Source organism: Aedes aegypti, chromosome 3 (assembly GCF_002204515.2).
Source record: "Aedes aegypti strain LVP_AGWG chromosome 3, AaegL5.0 Primary Assembly, whole genome shotgun sequence".
Taxonomy (NCBI): domain Eukaryota; kingdom Metazoa; phylum Arthropoda; class Insecta; order Diptera; family Culicidae; genus Aedes; species Aedes aegypti.
In genome coordinates this window covers 157,830,263-157,847,400 of record NC_035109.1, presented here as the reverse complement: position 1 = coordinate 157,847,400, position 17,138 = coordinate 157,830,263, and the positions used below count along the sequence as shown (strand labels likewise).

The 17,138-nt window shown below is 36.2% G+C and overlaps 1 protein-coding gene across 6 annotated transcripts in view; it reads right to left on the bottom strand.

The window, feature by feature from the left end:
• Positions 1-17,138, bottom strand: part of LOC5574550 (ras-specific guanine nucleotide-releasing factor 2) — a 714,561-nt gene that overhangs the window by 505,249 nt on the left and 192,174 nt on the right. The window lies entirely within an intron of this gene.

Genomic DNA, 17,138 nt, shown 5'->3' with positions numbered 1-17,138 from the left:
ACAACAGCTAATCCATATTGGTACAGCATACAACATTTTTCTTCTTTTTCTTATTGGCATTACGTCCTCACTGGGACAAAGCCTGCTTTTCAGCTAAGTGTTCTTATGAGCACTTCCAAACTTATTCACTGAGAGCTTTCTTTGCCAAATTACTATTTTCGTATTCGCATATCGTGAGGCAGATACGATCAGTGCTGTTAAATGTCAAAATTTTCGAAAATTTAAAATGCTTATAGCACTTTTCCAAGCGAAATATCGCATCAGCAAATATTGCCAACCGATAGTAATTCGGAAAAAGTCATCGGGAAAAACATTTTCCGATGACTTTTTCCACGAGGAAGGATGATATTAGCAATATTCAATTGTCAAAGTCACGTTATATTCATGACATTTAACAGCTCTGGATACGATGATGGTCTATGCCTAGGGAAATCAAGGAAATTTTCATTACGAAAAGATTCTGGAACCGGTCGAACCCAGACACCTTCAGCATAGCTTTGCTTTGTAGCCGCGGACTCTAACCACTTGGCTAAGGAAGGCCCCCTAAAATGGCCCCAAATTAAAATCTAAATTGAAAAAAAAAAGAAGAATTTGACGAAGCCTATCTTTTTGCGATAACACTGTTCCACCAAACACACCGTGTGGTCATTTCTGCAACTGAAGTGCTCGGAACTGGTTGCATTCGTTTTCTGTGAGTGCATGGAATCATAAGGCAAAGCTTCGTAGGTGGGTGATGGCTTATTGTTGTCCTCACGAACAATGGCTGCTTCTATCTTTCATATGATTATCCCGCAATACGACGGCCATGCGGTTGCTTTCTTCCTCCAGGGATAAATGGCCCGAGTGTCAAACCAGGAAATGTGATTTAATCAGTTTGCAATATTGAATGGAACGACCACTGCCAAGAGTGACAAATGGTGTATAAATCAATAGCTTCGTAAGATGACCACAAGGCGACCGGACAGGAGTTGGAAAGTGATTTTCCTGAATGGAAGTGATAATCTGTGCATTCATCCATTTATGGTTTTGAGGCAAGCGGAAATAAAGCTGGACATCGAATCAATATTTTAAGTACTTTTTCAGAATGCATTGCACCTCTAGGGATGGATTTAAACCATTTATCTAAGTCAGACGATACCATTAATTGCGAATATAAATAACGAGGAAATAGCCTTGCATAATCCATCAGACTTGGTACTTTGAATGGATCCTATGTCAATCCGTCAAATTCTGCAGCATCGGAGTGCGGTGGCAATGGTTCTCTCTTCGACATAACCCGGGTAGAGAAGAATGATAAAACTAATTCGAATTCTGCCAAAAAAAAAAAAAACATTTGAATGTCACAATTTTTTAATTGTTTTTTTTTTTTACAATAAGGGATTAAATAACAAAAAAAATATAACTCAGATTGCGTAACAAACCAATAACAAAAATGTAGAAAAAGGGTATAACAGAACAAGTTGTTATTGAGATATAATGGATTAGTAAATCAATCAGCAAAATAGGTTCTTATTTTATCATTGTTTTGTTCTTCACCTCTAACCGGGAAGCCCCGGTCAGAAGCATCAGATAAATTTGGCGTGCTTGCCATGTGTGCCATCAGTTTCGGTCGAGGGACATCCAATGCGCAAGAACTCAATGCATATCAATTCAATATTTAAAGTGCAATCTATCCATTTCGAATATCCGGCATAGGTGATGGCCAACCTTTCCAAGGGTGGCCTAGTTTCCCTATGGGTATTGGCGTTGCAGTGGCGTGTCAAGTTAAAGGTTTTTGATGATTTTTGTTTTGGAATGTTCATACACCAAACATAAACTTTCAACACACGTTGGTCGATGCGCAGATTTTTTCTGCAAGTCAGAAACTGCTGACTATCAAGGTAGTAAATATAATTCAAAAATAGGGGCCCAGATAGCCGTAGCGGTAAGCGGGCAGTTATGCACCAAAATCATGCTGAAGATTGTGGGTTCGATTCCCGTGATTGCGGATCTTTTTGTGATGGATTTTTTTTTCGATTCACCAAGCCATAGAGTATCTTCGCGCTAACGAGATATACACATGCAAACACTGGTCAATAGGGTAACGACTGTTTATTTCGTTCATAACCGCTAACAGTTGGCGCCAGCGGCAAAAAGTACAGGCAACAACCTTTCGAACATTCAGTTTCTTTCACTGGCCGCCGAGCGACGACGCTGTTGTTTGTATTCCACCCACTGATCGCGCTACGCTGGGTTCTCAAATTTTTCAAACTTGCAACACAAGCGCATGGAAGAATGGTAAGGACTGTTCATTAAAGAAAGTGGACACCTGATTGTTAACATTTTGGTGTGAAAATTCCAAGGAAAAAATTCAAATTTTGTTTCAGTGTGTACTCAAGTGTTTATTTTGACAGCAGAAGAAAGTTGACATCAAACAGTTGTAAATTCCAAGCGATAGGTCGGTTTAACATGGCGCCACGCAGATTTATTCTGCACAAATGGTGTTCAGAAAAGCTGTCGTTCTGATATTTGGCTTAAATCGCGAAGTGTCCAAATTCCAATTTTTCAACACTGTATCAAAAACAGATGCTTATGATAACGTGCAATACATCCGAACAGAAAAATTTGGGAAAAAAGTTTTTTTATGACGAGCAAATTGCTCCTGCGGTTTTTTTCACATTTTTCACAACGGGTTCAATCAACGGCGAAAATTACAGAACTGAATGCATTTAAAAACGTCTTCTGCCCATCTACCGAAAGTATAACAAGCCTCCATTGTTTTGGCCAGGCCTGGCATAGACTCACTATGCTTCAGCTACTTTGGAGATGATCAAGAAGGAAAAAGTCGAATTTGTTGAAACATGGCAGATTCTACCGAATTGCCCATAACTACGCCCCATTTGGAAATATTGGGCAATAATCAAACAACATCTTAAGAAGGATGGAAGATAAGCAAGTTCCATGGATTTTCTCAAGAAAATGTGGTAAGCAACACAAAGAAAAGTTACGAAGAAAGTTGTGCAGAATCCGATGGGAGGCATCAAGAGAAAAGTCAGAGCATTATCCAGGAATGCTCAATAAATGTTCAAAATTATGTGAATTTGGTCGAGATTACTTTGATTTCCATGTATTTCAAGAGAACTCATGAATTTGTTCGAAAATAAACAAATTGCTTTAAAAAATACGTGTCCACTTTCTTAAATGAACAGTCCTTAGGCGGAGTACTGTCAAAACGAAATAAAATAATAAAACATAAATACTTGCTATTAGGAACCTGGATCAAAAAAGTAGTGATAAGAAATCAAGTGTAAAGTGAATACATAACTTTTTGTGTTTAGTTCATCTTCCGTGGAGCTTTCTTGGCTTCAGGATTTTGTTTTTACTACCACTGAAAAAGAGCCATCTATTGGCTTTTCAGTTTCGCATATCGCCCTATTGGCAAAGAATGCTCTCTGTTAAGAACTGTGAAAGTGACAAAAATAACACTACTGAGAAGCATGCTCTGTTCCAGTTGGACGTAACACCAGAAAAAAGCAGAAGTGCTATTATTTAAGCTGTCTGTCTCAATTTTAATACCCTTGAAAAATAATTGTTATATTTGAGTGACGTTTTCAACTTGGATATTAGATTTTTTGAGATTAATTTTTAAACTCGCTCCGTTTTTCGTAAAAAATCAAAAGAAAAACATTTCACTGCAATCCAGACAGCAAGTGTAGTGCAATGATCAAGGATGGAAAAAAATCGGCTCTAGCGATCAACAACATAGTATTGGAATAATCTAAGAGGGCCGTTACTCTCGCAGCAGCATGATTTCAACACCTCATTACGCGTGCGTAGAGCGGATATATGAAGCATCCGATGCACTGTTTGTCGTGGGACAAAGAGTTTATCGGATGTTGTTACAAGTAGCGATCAACTTGAATCATGCCGCATTCGCGCTATTATTTATCGCTCAACCAATGTCCGAATGGTTTTAGAATCACAAACCACATATATTGAGGTAGATCATTAAGTAAAAGTGGAAAAAATCTCGAAATCAAACTTTTTTTCGCGAACAGTTAATCGCTAGCACACGTGCAACACGATGCATTATTCGCGGAGCGTAGTTTGTTGTGATAGCTCGAGGACAAAGAGTTAATCGTAGTTGCTATGATCGCACGATAAAGAACAACGCGAGGCATCATGGATTTTGTCAAGATCACTAGATTTCCATCCTTGGCAATGATAGATTTTCATGAACATGGCTTCGATTTTGAGCAAAGAATACTGTTTTATCAAACTTGTAAACAATGACAGTGCAAAATAAATAATGTATTCTTCTTCTGCTGGGCATTACGTCCGCACTGGGTCAGAGCCTGCTTCTCAGCTAAGTGTTCCTTTAAACACTTCCACTGTTATTAACTGAGAACTTTCTTTGCCAAAGTTCCAATTTTCGCAAGTGTAAATCATGTAGCAAGTACGATGATACTCTATGCACAGGGAACTCAAGGAAATTTCCATTACGAAAAGATCCTGGACCGACCGGGAATCGAACCGAAACACCTACAGCATGGCTTTGCTTTGTAGCCGTGGACTCTAACCACTCGGGTAAGGAAGAGAATACTATTTTGAATTTTGGCTTTATTTTCGACAAGATCGTTTTACAAAGTGGATAGAATATCAAAAATAAAGTTGTATAATAGCGATTGATATAACATAAATCGATCAAATCAAATCTCATCAAGCCTTATACATTTTATTAGTTTTCATATAATGATTTAACAACAGACTGTAACTTACAGCAATTTGGAAGAATTTTTTTTCTGTATTTTCTTGCGATGTGTTGCTACGTTTCAATAATAATAAAACATTTTTTCCAAAATATAATAGAAAAATTTAAACTTAAAAGCAAAAGAAACACATTACTTTTAAATAGAAAGTCCATCCAGGGATTTGACAAATTTCGAGATAGTTTCCCGGGATAAAAATTCGGACATCCCAAGAAAAAATGGAATTTTGGAGAGAAACATAAAATTAGATGAAAGTCACTCGATTTCAATGCAAAATAATTCTCAAAACCATTTTTCATGCGATGAAAATTTCAAATATTACATGTATTTTCCATATAATAGAAAATCAATAGCAGGAAGAAAAGCAAATAAATAATAAGTAATTTTGAAAAAAGAGTTAAATTAAAAATATGGAATACATATTTTTATTTGTCTAGGTGCAAAGATCATTTTTTATTCATTCACTGCAGTACCTCCAATGTTTCTGAAAAGTCCAACAGAAATTCAAGTTACTCAGGACTTCGAAAATATTTTAAATCAAGAGAACGTTTTCAAACATGTGTGGTAGACTTATTTGGAAGAAGTGAGAACTATTACTAAAAAGTCAAAATATGAAAGCCCCTGTCGATGATGGAATTTTGAACATCCTCGTCATGAATCTTCCAGAAAGTAGCTTACCATTTTTAGTTGATATATTTAACATATGTTTTCAGTTTGCATATTTACCTGACAAATGAAAAAATGCAAAAGTTGTACCTATTTTGAAACCGAACAAAAATCCTGCAGAAGCTTCCAGCTATCATCCAATCAGCTTGCTTTCCTCCATCAGTAAACTTTTTGATAAAGGTCTTTCTGAACAGAATGATGGTCCTCATCGATGAAAAATTAATTTTTGTCAACGAACAGTTCGGATACCGACATGGACAATTGACCACTCATCAACGTTTACGTGTAACAAATTTGAATCGTTTCAACAAATCTGAAGACTATTCAATTGGTTTTTCTCTTCTAGACATAGAAAAAGCTTTGGACAGCGTCTGGCATGAAGGTTTGATTGTAAAATAAAAACAAACTTCGATTTTCCAACATACATTATCAGAATAATTCAAATTTATCTGTCAAATCGTATACTTCAGGTTACTTATCAGAACTCCAATTTTGAAACACTTCAATTTTGAATCTCAGGGATGTCAAAAATCTTTGCTTGCGGATGACAAAGGCCTCTTTACCAAAGGACGAAGTCTGCGTGTTATCTGTAGTGGATTGCAAAAAGTTTGAATACTAGCAAAAATAGAAATTTTTTCCTAATGCTCAAACTCAACTTATAATATTCCCACATAAACCATGATATTACGGTGCGAAGGGGTTCCAATAAATTAGTCAGATGAAGTTAAGTATCTATGACTCATGCTAGATAAGAAATTAATTTTCAAAACTAGCAACAATTTTCAAACAAATTTCCAGGCCAGCCATGTTGTATGCTGTACCAATACGGACTAGCTGTTGTAATAACAGGAAGAAAGTTCTGCGATTCTACCCCATTACCGCGAATCCCGCAACCTCGAATACCTTAACCCGAACGCCATTATCCCGAATTCCAAAACCCCGAATGACCCATCACCCCGAATGACATTACCCCGAATTCCAATATCATGGGGGAATGTCATCATTATCATCATGACAAGATAATTGTAAATTCGGGGAAAAGGAATTTGGGGTGATGGAATTCGAGGTGATGGCATTCGGGGTGATGGCATTCGGGGTAATGGGGTAGAATCTGCAATCTTCTATTGCCACGGTTAACGGGTTATATATTAAGGTAAAGTTAGGTTAAGTGAATTTAAAGCGATTGTTTTTCTCGTATAGGCTGGTGAAATCAGCTCTCCTGTAAATATTTTGAACTGCTACAGTAAATGAAATGCAATATGTTGTTAACAAAATGGTAATAAGAGATCTATTTAGTTTCACCAAGTTAGGTTGATAGTGTTGTATAACACAAAACACCTAGATGCAAGAAATGAATGTAATGTTTAGTGTTTAATGTTTAATTATACCTAACACAATATCGATGATGATTTGTAAAGCAGCTGTCCCCATCTGGGAAAACTTCCCCAATTCACAATTCTACCATCGCCTGTGGTAAACAAATTCCATTTTTTCACTCCCTCCTCGGTATGCCACTCTCTGTCTCTGCCACTGGACACGTAGCCAAAGATTATGCGGGTTTGTGTTCCTTCCGTGTCACATTTATTAAATTTATCCACATTGATCCGGCAGCACATGGTTCTCGCGCCGTAGCTAATATTTGAACGACATCGAGTTGTGCATCCATGCTGTCGTGTCGTGTGACTCGTGGAACAAACGGGTTTCCAGTTTATCCTATTCAACCGTATTATATTTTGTTGAATTTATTTTTGATATCCAATATTACTTAAACAAACAGCACTGGGGGAAGCAATGACAGACGTACAATACGTACATTTTCCCTTGTATGGGGTATCATCGGTGTGCAACTTCGCTGTCATCGCCATTTACCTACCGATGGCACAGAGGAGTAATTATAACAAATTTGTAGCCAAAATCTTAAATTTGAAAAAATGAGATTTTTCATATCGTTATGTTTTTGAACATGGCCAACAGTACACCACATGTTCATCTTGGTCTTGATTAGTCGTCCTGCTGCTGCTAGAAGGAAGAAAAAGTGGAAGCTAAAGCGTAGGGAAACGGTTTCTTATCCGTCTCTGGTTCATAGCGATTGCTATGAACAAATAAATTAATTTTGATGCATTAAGAGTAGAAGATTTTAGGAAGCAAGTGAAAGATACATACAACTACAAAGTACTAGGAAAGGGCTGGGCCTGGGATTGAACGGCGTATGAAGCAAAAACGGTAGCCATTAGACCACAAACCCCGTCATTGTTGTTTTTAGTCGATATTAGGGCATAATAAGATCTTTGAGAACAGAAAATAATTTTGTCGATGATTGACCCAAATAACTCCTGTGTACAATATTGGATCGAATCAAAAAGCCGGTCGGCAAACAAGCCGAACAGTACAGGAGCGAGAGCTGTCAGGAACATGCATCGCTCTACCAAGCGCAAAATTCCATCAACATCATCGTCGTTGCAGTTGCCAGAGAGCTAACACAGCAATATCAGCAGGACAATTTCGCTGGACAGTGTCCAAAGTCCCGAAACACCGACATAGGGGATTGGTAAAAATGGCACAGCTAAAGCTCACGTGGCGGATAAATAACTCATCCAGATTGCCCTAGCGCCTGTCGGCCTTGCCGGCACATTTTGATAATAAATGAGCAGACTGCGTGGCATTTGATGAGCATAGATATTTTGCATTTTTGGCAACGAATCGTTTCCGTCGGTTTTAGGAAGTTGAGGTTTTATGGGGCGTGCGCGAAACAACGGGAATATGTTATGGAAAGAGGCTTAGAAGTAGCATAGATCTCTAGGTCAACTGTACATACTACATTTTTATTGCAGTAAACCATCAATGTTTAAAGATTTTTTTGTCGTGATTTCAGAAATCAATGCAGCTAACCACAAGATGCTGATCTTTTAGTAAAGCATCATGTGGGCTTCGTGGCCGTGCGGTTAGTGTTACCAAGCATTTAGCCGCATCGAGTCAGGGGGTGTAGGTTCGATTCCCACTTCAGTCCGGAAAACTTTTCGTCAGAAAGGTATTTCGACTGTGCCACTGGGCGTTGCATGCTAGTCCGTTGTCTAGTGTGGTGCTTTCTTCAAAGGGCATATCGTCCACTGGAAGCATTAACGTGTCGGTGTGCTTAAGTTTTCATCGAAATGACGGTTGGTTTACTGGTAAACAACGTTTCACTTTGTGAATTGAACAGCAATTGGCTATTTGCTATTCCAATGCACAGTGGTCAAGGAATCAGTTTTACGCGGAAAGATGCATTTTGCGCTTTAGAATGAAAGACTGGACGAAAACGGTCTTCGACAAAGTTGTGTGTATTAGCAAGACCCTTTGTTGGGTGTTATTGAAAATTAGGGTGGTCCACGTTTTCATAGAAATTGTATAACTAACTTTCTTATTTGTAAAAATTAATTTATACATGCTTCAGCAAAGTTATAAACCATTTAATTTCAAGCAACTTTGCTTAAAAAAGTTTTTTTTTTGTATATCTAAAATTGCCCAATTTAGAGCTTTTTTCCTATGGCGACATAGGGTGGTCCGAGCAAAATTGGTTTTCTGGCTCTAGCGTTTTCAATTCTAATATCTCATCAAAGTAGTCTATGAAACACTTTTAGGGCTTTGAAAAATGCGTAATTGGGTGAGTGAAGCAACTCGCTATCTTCTTCCGTTTGGGAGTAATTGTTGTTTTGCTCTCAAAAACATGCCTACTTTGATTGTGAACATCTCTGATTGGGGCAAACTTAAAAAATATCTTTTGACGGCATTGAAAAGACAAAACAAAATTGTATATTATATAAAAAAATTACAGATGTGTTATTTTTGTAACTCTAATAAAATGGCTTGAAAAACAAATAATTTTTAATCTCAAAAACCTTAATAACTTTTGAAATAAAATATATATCAACATTCTCTTTACATGAAAACTTGCGTTTTGTAAATTCTAAAAGTTGTTCATAGACCATTTTGACGAGAAATCTAAAATAAAAAAGAAAGGGCTCTAAAACTATTTTGAAGATTTTCATAGTATGAATTACTTTATTATATTGCATTTTGAGCATGAAAATGAAATTTAAGACAAAAATAATCTTCTACAAAATTGTTTCTAAAAATGTAAGCTTTCATACTGTGTCATTAAAAACTAGGGTTTTCCACAATATCACATAAATAATATAATCAAATTTTTTATTTGCAAAAGTTCTGGTATATACTTTTGGACAAAGTAGTAGAACTTGAAATTTTGATCAACTTCGCCAAACAATTTTTTTCTGTAGCTCAAAATTTGACCAATCTAGAGCATTTTTTGCTAATCATCAATCTAGAGCATTTTTTGCTAATCATCGCAGGGTGGTCCAACAAAAATAAGTTTTTCAACTCTAGTTTTTTTAATATCAATTTCTTGTCAAAGTCGTAGATGAACGACTTTTAGAACTTAACAAAACGCAAATTTTCATGTAAAAAGATAGTTGGTATCTATTTTTTTTTAAGACACGGACACCGTCTTCAGCCATTTAGCTTTATTTCAAAAGTTAATCAAGTTTTTGTGATAAAAAATATTTATTTTTCAAGCCATTTTATTAAAGTTACAAAAATAACACATCCGTAATTTTTAAATATAATATACAATTTTGTTTTGTCTTTACAATGCCGTCAAAATATATTTTTTATGTTTGCTCCAATCAGAGATATTCTCAATCAAAGTAGGCATGCTTTTTAGAGAAAAACAACAATAACTCCCAAACGGAAGAAGATAGCGAGTTGCTTCCCTCACCAAATTACGCATTTTTCAAAGTCCTAAAAGTGTTTCATAGACTACTTTCATGAGAAGTTTGAATTGAAAACTCTAGAGCCAGAAAACCAATTTTGCTCGGACCACCCTATGTCACCATAGGAAAAAAGCTCTAAATCGGTCATTTCAAGAGCTACAAAAAAACTTTTTTAAGCAAAGTTGCTTGAAATTAAATGGTTTATAACTTTGCTGAAGCATGTATAATATAAATTCTACAAATAAGAAAGTTAGTTGCACCATTTCTATGAGAAGTGGACCACCCTGATTTTCAATAACACCAAACAAATGGCCTTACTAATACAAACAACTTTGTAGAAGACCGTTTTCGTCTAATGTTTCATTCTAAAGCACAAAAGGCATCTTTCTGCGTAAAACTGCTTTCTGGACCATAGTGCAATGGGATTTCTTGTTGCTTTTCAGCAATTTTGGGTCACCAAATGCTTTTTTTTATTTAATTCATTAGTTTCATTACAAATATTACATTACTTTTTTATATCCAGGTGATATATGCACAACACTATCATCCTAATTTGGTGAAACAAAATTAAGCTTCTATTAACATTTTTTTGACAACATATTACATTTCATTTACCGTAGCAGTTCGAAATGTTTACGGGTGAGTTGATTTCACCTGATTATGAGAGAAAAAAACGCTTTCAATCAATTTAACCTCACTCACCCCAAATACATAACGCATAATCGTGGCAATAAAAGATTGCAATGATTTCTGTCTGAAATTTAATATTATATGTAACACATTGGTCATTTTCTAAATTTTATTTTGAATTCTCTGCAGAGCTTTCTTCCTGGTATTACAACAGCTAGTCCATATTGGTACAGCATACAACATGGCTGGCCTGAAAATTTGTTTGAATATCAAAAGCTTGTTCTTAAGACAAAGTTTTGATTTTCTAATAATAAGTGGATAGAGACATTTTACATATTTGTTACATTTGGCTTGAATGCCCTCAATGTGATTTTTGAAAGTTAAATTCTTATCTAGCATGAGCCCTAGATACTTAACTTCATCTGACCAATTTATTGGAACCCCTCTCATCGTGACAACATGTCTACTTGAAGGTTTCATATAAAGGACTTTTGGTTTATGTGGGAATATTATTAGTTACGATCAAAGCTTCATGCCAAACACTGTCGAATGCTTTTTCTATGTCTAGAAGAGCAAGACCAGTAGAATAGCCTTCAGATTTGTTTGAACGGAAAAGTTGATGAGTGGTCGAATGTCCATGGCGGAATCCGAACTGTTCATTGGCAAACATTGAACTATCGTTGATGTGGATCATCATTCTGTTCAAAATAACCTCTTCGAAAAGTTTACTGATGGAGGAAAGCAAACTGATTGGACGATAGCTAGAAGTTTTTACAGGATTTTTGTCTGGTTTTAAAATTGGTACAACCTTAGCATTTTTCCATTTGTCAGGAAAATATGCTAATTGAAAACATTTGTTCAATATATCAACTAAAAATGATAAGCTACTTTCTGGAAGTTTTTTGATGAGGATGTAGAAAATTCCATCATCGCCAGGAGCTTTCATATTTTTGATTTTTTTAATAATAGTTCTCACTTCTTCCAAATCAGTCTCCCAGGCATTTTCGAGAACGTTCTCTTGATTGAGAATATTTTCAAAGTCCTGAGTAACTTGATTTTCAATTAGTAGGCTGACCATACGTACCGTATTTAACGGGACAGTACCGTTTTCATCCCCTCGACGGGGTGTCCCGTCGTTTTATGGAAAATGCTCGAATTGTCCCGTATTTTAGGAAATGGAGAATTGGCACATAATTTTCAACACCAGTAAAACAATAAAAATAACAACATAACAAATAGTTTTTAGAAATATTTCAGAGTTTATTGTCTTACTCATCTATTTTCCAAGCAATAATTAGTTTCTCAAACAGAGTTAAACTTGACATGCTTCTGCTTTACTTTTTGCGTTTCCTTACTCATATTTATGCCAAATTTTGGTGGATTTCCAAAATACGGATCTTCATAAGATAATTATTCATATAAAACCTACCATGAAAAAGAATAACTATGTGTTTACTTCTGATACGCAATTGATTGGATTAACTGTTTAAAAAGTGAATATTTCAATAAAGTAATGAAATATTAGAAAAATTTACGTTTAAATTTAAAAAAATAAAAAAGTGTAACGATTTTTTTTTTAGGAAAAAAGCGCTGCTTTTCGGAAGTCAAAGAATGCGCTTAAAGGTTCTTAAGTGATTTTTATTGAATCATACAGACATGTAGCTTGGGATTGCATAATCTGGTTCTGCTACTTTCTCTCGAATGGCGGTTTCCTGAATGTCGTTCTCCCAACGCCAGTTCTCAGAATGCTAGTTCCCCGAAAACCCCGTTTCCCTGAATAGCTCAGTTCTCCGAAAAGTTCTAACACTTTTAATTGTCATAACCTTTTGCAGTTCAAGGTGGTGAACAATATGAATTTTTGGCAATATGTATTTAGTCGAGAATGATCAAATATCTCCTTCTTTGGTAGCTTATCGATCTTTCTAACTCAACACTATCTCACTACCCGAGCAGAAGTAAAGTTCTGACCATTAAATCAAGATATTGATTTGATTGACATAAGAGATAAAATATCTGAAGATAATATCAAAATTTTATTACTGGAACTTCTGAGCCATATCTAAATTTGATGTTGGAAGATCTAAGGAATAGCTCGCTGATATTGGTGAGATCTTACAAAAGCTAAATATGATATGCTTATAGTATTCCAGGAGTAAATTTTAGATATTATTTTCGGATCTTTAATCTCTTGTATCTTTCAAGTTAATATCACTTTTGTATGTCCATATAAAAATTTGCTATTACTTAGCTTTTTTCGCCTGCTCGAGTAAAGACTATTATTGCACTTTTTTGAGCTGCATTGCTTTATAAGGGAACGGGTTATTCGGGGAAATGGCTTCGGAGAAACGGGCCATTCGGGAAAAAGTAGCACAATCGCATAATCTATGTCTTTTAAAATTGTCCCGTTTTTGTTTTTATTTGTCCCGTTTTTATCTGGTTGGCTTATGGTCAGCCTATCAATTAGATTAGTAAGTCCTAAATTAAAATTGTGCGCACTTTCAAACTGCATAGCAAGTTTTTGAGCTTTTTGCAATAAGTTAGTAATAATTTGTTTTCCTCTTTCAGTGCCGGTATTGGCTTCTGAGATTTTTTTCAAAATTTTAGATAATTTCCAAAAGGGCTTGAAGCCAGGGTCCAATTGAGAAATCTTATTTTCAAAATTTTCGTTTCTTAATTGTGCAAAACATTTCTTGATTTTTTTTTCTGCAAATCCTGCCATATAATTTTCATAGCAGGATCGCGAGTGCGTTGAAATTGCCTTCTCACGTTTTTAAGACGGATCAAGAGTTTAAGATCATAATCACGGATTCAAGTTTTACTTCACATTTTGGAATTGCAATGCTCCTGGCTTCAACAATAGAATATGATAAAGTTTCAAGAGCATTGTCAATATCAAGCTTTATTTGTAAAGAAATATTAGTTGGCTCGTAAATAATTGAAAGTGGAGCTGATAGGATAGAGAATCGCTTCATGGGATATTTGAAATGTAACATGGACATGATCAGAATCAAAATCAGCATGAGTTACTAATTGGCTACAAAGATGACTGGAGTCGGTTTAGACCAAATCAATCGTAGATGGATTTCTAGAAGAGGAAAAACATGTGGGGCTATCAGAGTATTGAATTGAGAAATATCCTGAAGAACACTCATCAAATAAAATTCTGCCGTTGGAATTACTTTGAGAATTATTCCATGACCGATGTTTGGCATTAAAGTCACCAATGACAAAAAATAAACTAATTGCGAGTCAATTTTCGCAAGTCAGTTTGGAGCAAATTAACTTGCTGTCCAGAGCATTGAAAAGGCAAATAGGCAGCTATTAAAGTATATTTACCAAGCTGTGTTTCAACAATAACACCTAAGGTTTCAAAAACTTTAGTTCCAAATGATGAAAACAGTTGATGTTTTATACGCCTATGAATGATGATTGCAACACCCCCACATGCCCCATCAAGTCGATCATTACGATAAACAAAAAAAGTTAGGATCTCTTTTGAGTTTAGATCCAGGTTTCAAATACGTTTCAGTAAAAACTGCTATATGCACGTTATTAGCTGTAAGAAAATTGAAAAGCTCATCCTCTTTACCATTCAGACAAGGAGCATTCAAATTTAAAATATTTAAATTATTATTTGGATCCATTAGAAAAACGTAATCCAATAACATTTTGATTAGTCAATTTTACACCTACTTGGACTGTTTCAGTCATGGTGGTGGCTTTGAACATTGCATCAATCATTAGATTCAATTGCTCAGTTAGAAAATTAAAATCAGAGGCAGACATACCACTTGAAGTGGGTACATTATCTGATGATTTCCCATTAGAATTTTCGGTAGACGAAGAGGCGGAGTTGATGTTACCTGTGGCGGCATGTTTTTTTCCATTTGATTTGAAACAAGTAGAATGGGTACTCAATTCGTAGTACGAATAGGGCAGGAGTTCAAATTACCTGCTACGATATCGGCAAAGGATTTACCGTGGGTAGATACATTCAAAATTGAAAGATTCGAACGGCTACCCGACGGACAAAAATTAGTTTGTGAATGAGCTTGATTATGATCTTCTTGATAGGTATGATTCCTAATCAATCGATCGTTAACTGAAAAATGAGCATTGTTCGATACTCCAGGCAAATTGCGGAAACGACCGTTATCGTAACGGATATTATCTTTCATCTGCCTGGCACGAGCCTCAACGACTGTCTTGCGTGAAGGACAATCCCAAAAATTTGACTTATGATTAGCCCCGCAATTAGAGCATATGAACTTGGTGGTATCTTCCTTCACACTAAGCGCTTACGGTGAATTTCACCGTAATCTCAACAGCTGAACAGTTCGGTGAAATAAAACACCGTAACTACGTCGGAATTTAACGGATTCCGGTGATTTTTACCGAATACTGTAAAAAATTACCGTACTTCGTTAATTTGTTTTACCGAACTGTTCAGCTGTTGAAATTTCACAGGAATCCGTAAAATAATTTAAGTGTGTTCACTGGACAGACGTCCTTGGCGTGAGAAGAACCTCCGCAAATCATGCATTTAGCATCCATGCGACAATTTTTTGTACCATGACCCCACTTTTGGCACCGACGGCACTGAGGTGGGTTCTGGTAATTTCCTCCAGGTTTCTGGAAATGTTCCCATGTCACACGGACATCGAACAAGAGTTTTATTTTTTCAAAAGCTTTAATATTATTTAGTTCTTTTTTGTTAAAGTGAACTAAATAATATTCTTGAGAAAGCCCTTTCCGAAAAATGCCAGATTGGGTTCTCTTTTTCATAATGGTTACTTGGACTGGGGAAAATCCAAGTAAATCATTTATTCCATTTTTGATCTCTTCAGGTGACTTATAGTCACTTGAGAGATCTTTCAAGACAACCTTGAACAAACGTTCAGTTTTGTCGTCATAAGTAAATAAAATGTGTTTCTTCTCTTCAAGATGTCTGAGAAGAAGTTCGCAATCTTCAAGAGTTTCCGGCAAAACACGACAGTCTCCTTTCTTCGCGATTTGGAAGGAAACCTTGATTCCCCTAATGGAGTTCAAGATCTCCTGCCTAAATCCCCCAAATTCGGAACAACTGACCACGACAGACGGCACTCTTTGCTTCCTCACTTGAATCAAAGAGGCTGGGCTATTGCAATCATATTCTCAGAAACAAGTTATTTCAGTTACAGTGACCCAATGTCACCCCCTCTAAGGGGTGAGATTAGGTCATTTTTCATTCATTTGTAGTGCCGCAGTGAATAAATATATCTATTTAAAATTAATCAACTCATTACGCGTGATAAAGATGGACAAATTATGGGTGAAATTATGAAAAAAATCCACGTGCTTGGCTGGGATCCCCAACGACGGTACTGAATAGTACTCTTCTTGTAGGACTGAGAAGCACTGTTTTATTGCTCTAGGTAAATTTCTTAACATCCAAGAGCCTAGATAATTTATGTACGCACAACAGAAGGGTAACAATTTTCAGAAATTATCTATTAATTGAAATAGGGATATGATCAGGAAAAACTAGATCTTTGCATACTTTGGATTTTCGGTAACTTGGAGAACTTAGGTCTTTTTGGAGAATAATTCACTAGCAACAATTTAAATTCATTTAAGGTTTTGTAGATTTGTCTCCGATTCAAAAGTTGTTATTTATCCATGACAAAACTAGATATGTCTTTGAATAATTATCGAAATGCCACGAAACGATTTTCAATCAAATTAAATAAAGTCTAGAAACGATTTAACTCTTCTCTCTTCGCTGCCTGGGCTTCAAAGATTCTCAACTAGACATAGATTTTTTGCTAACATCTTGAACCACTTTCCTCTTGTGTTAATTGTGAATCGTGTCAGGCATCGCTCATTTAGGGACTGCTCTTCCATGAACACTGAATGCAGAAGATTGTTGCGTTCTTCGTAGTTTTTCGTCATCAACTATCGGCAACACAGCAGTTGAGGCAAGATTTATGTACGAGAATGTATTTTCATCGTTTCACCAGTAATAAATCTTGCCGGGAACAAGACAGACCGTAAAATGCGGAGGGAGGTGCCCACATACTAGAGGGTAAAGTCTTCACCCAGCGTGCCCAACCCATGAACGTAAAGCAAGCTTTTCTTCCATCTTCGTCTGAGTAGATTGGTTCTTTGTAGCAAAGTTTTCGGAATTTTTCACCCACCGGAGGCGGGAAACCAACTGTTTGTTGATGTTTCGAGTTTTTGAGGAGTGAGTAAATGAAGTGCAACATATTTGCTTGGTCTTCCGGGAGGAACCGTCTTACTTTTACCCATTGACTGTTTCCACATGAAGAGAGTCATCGCATTTTCTGGC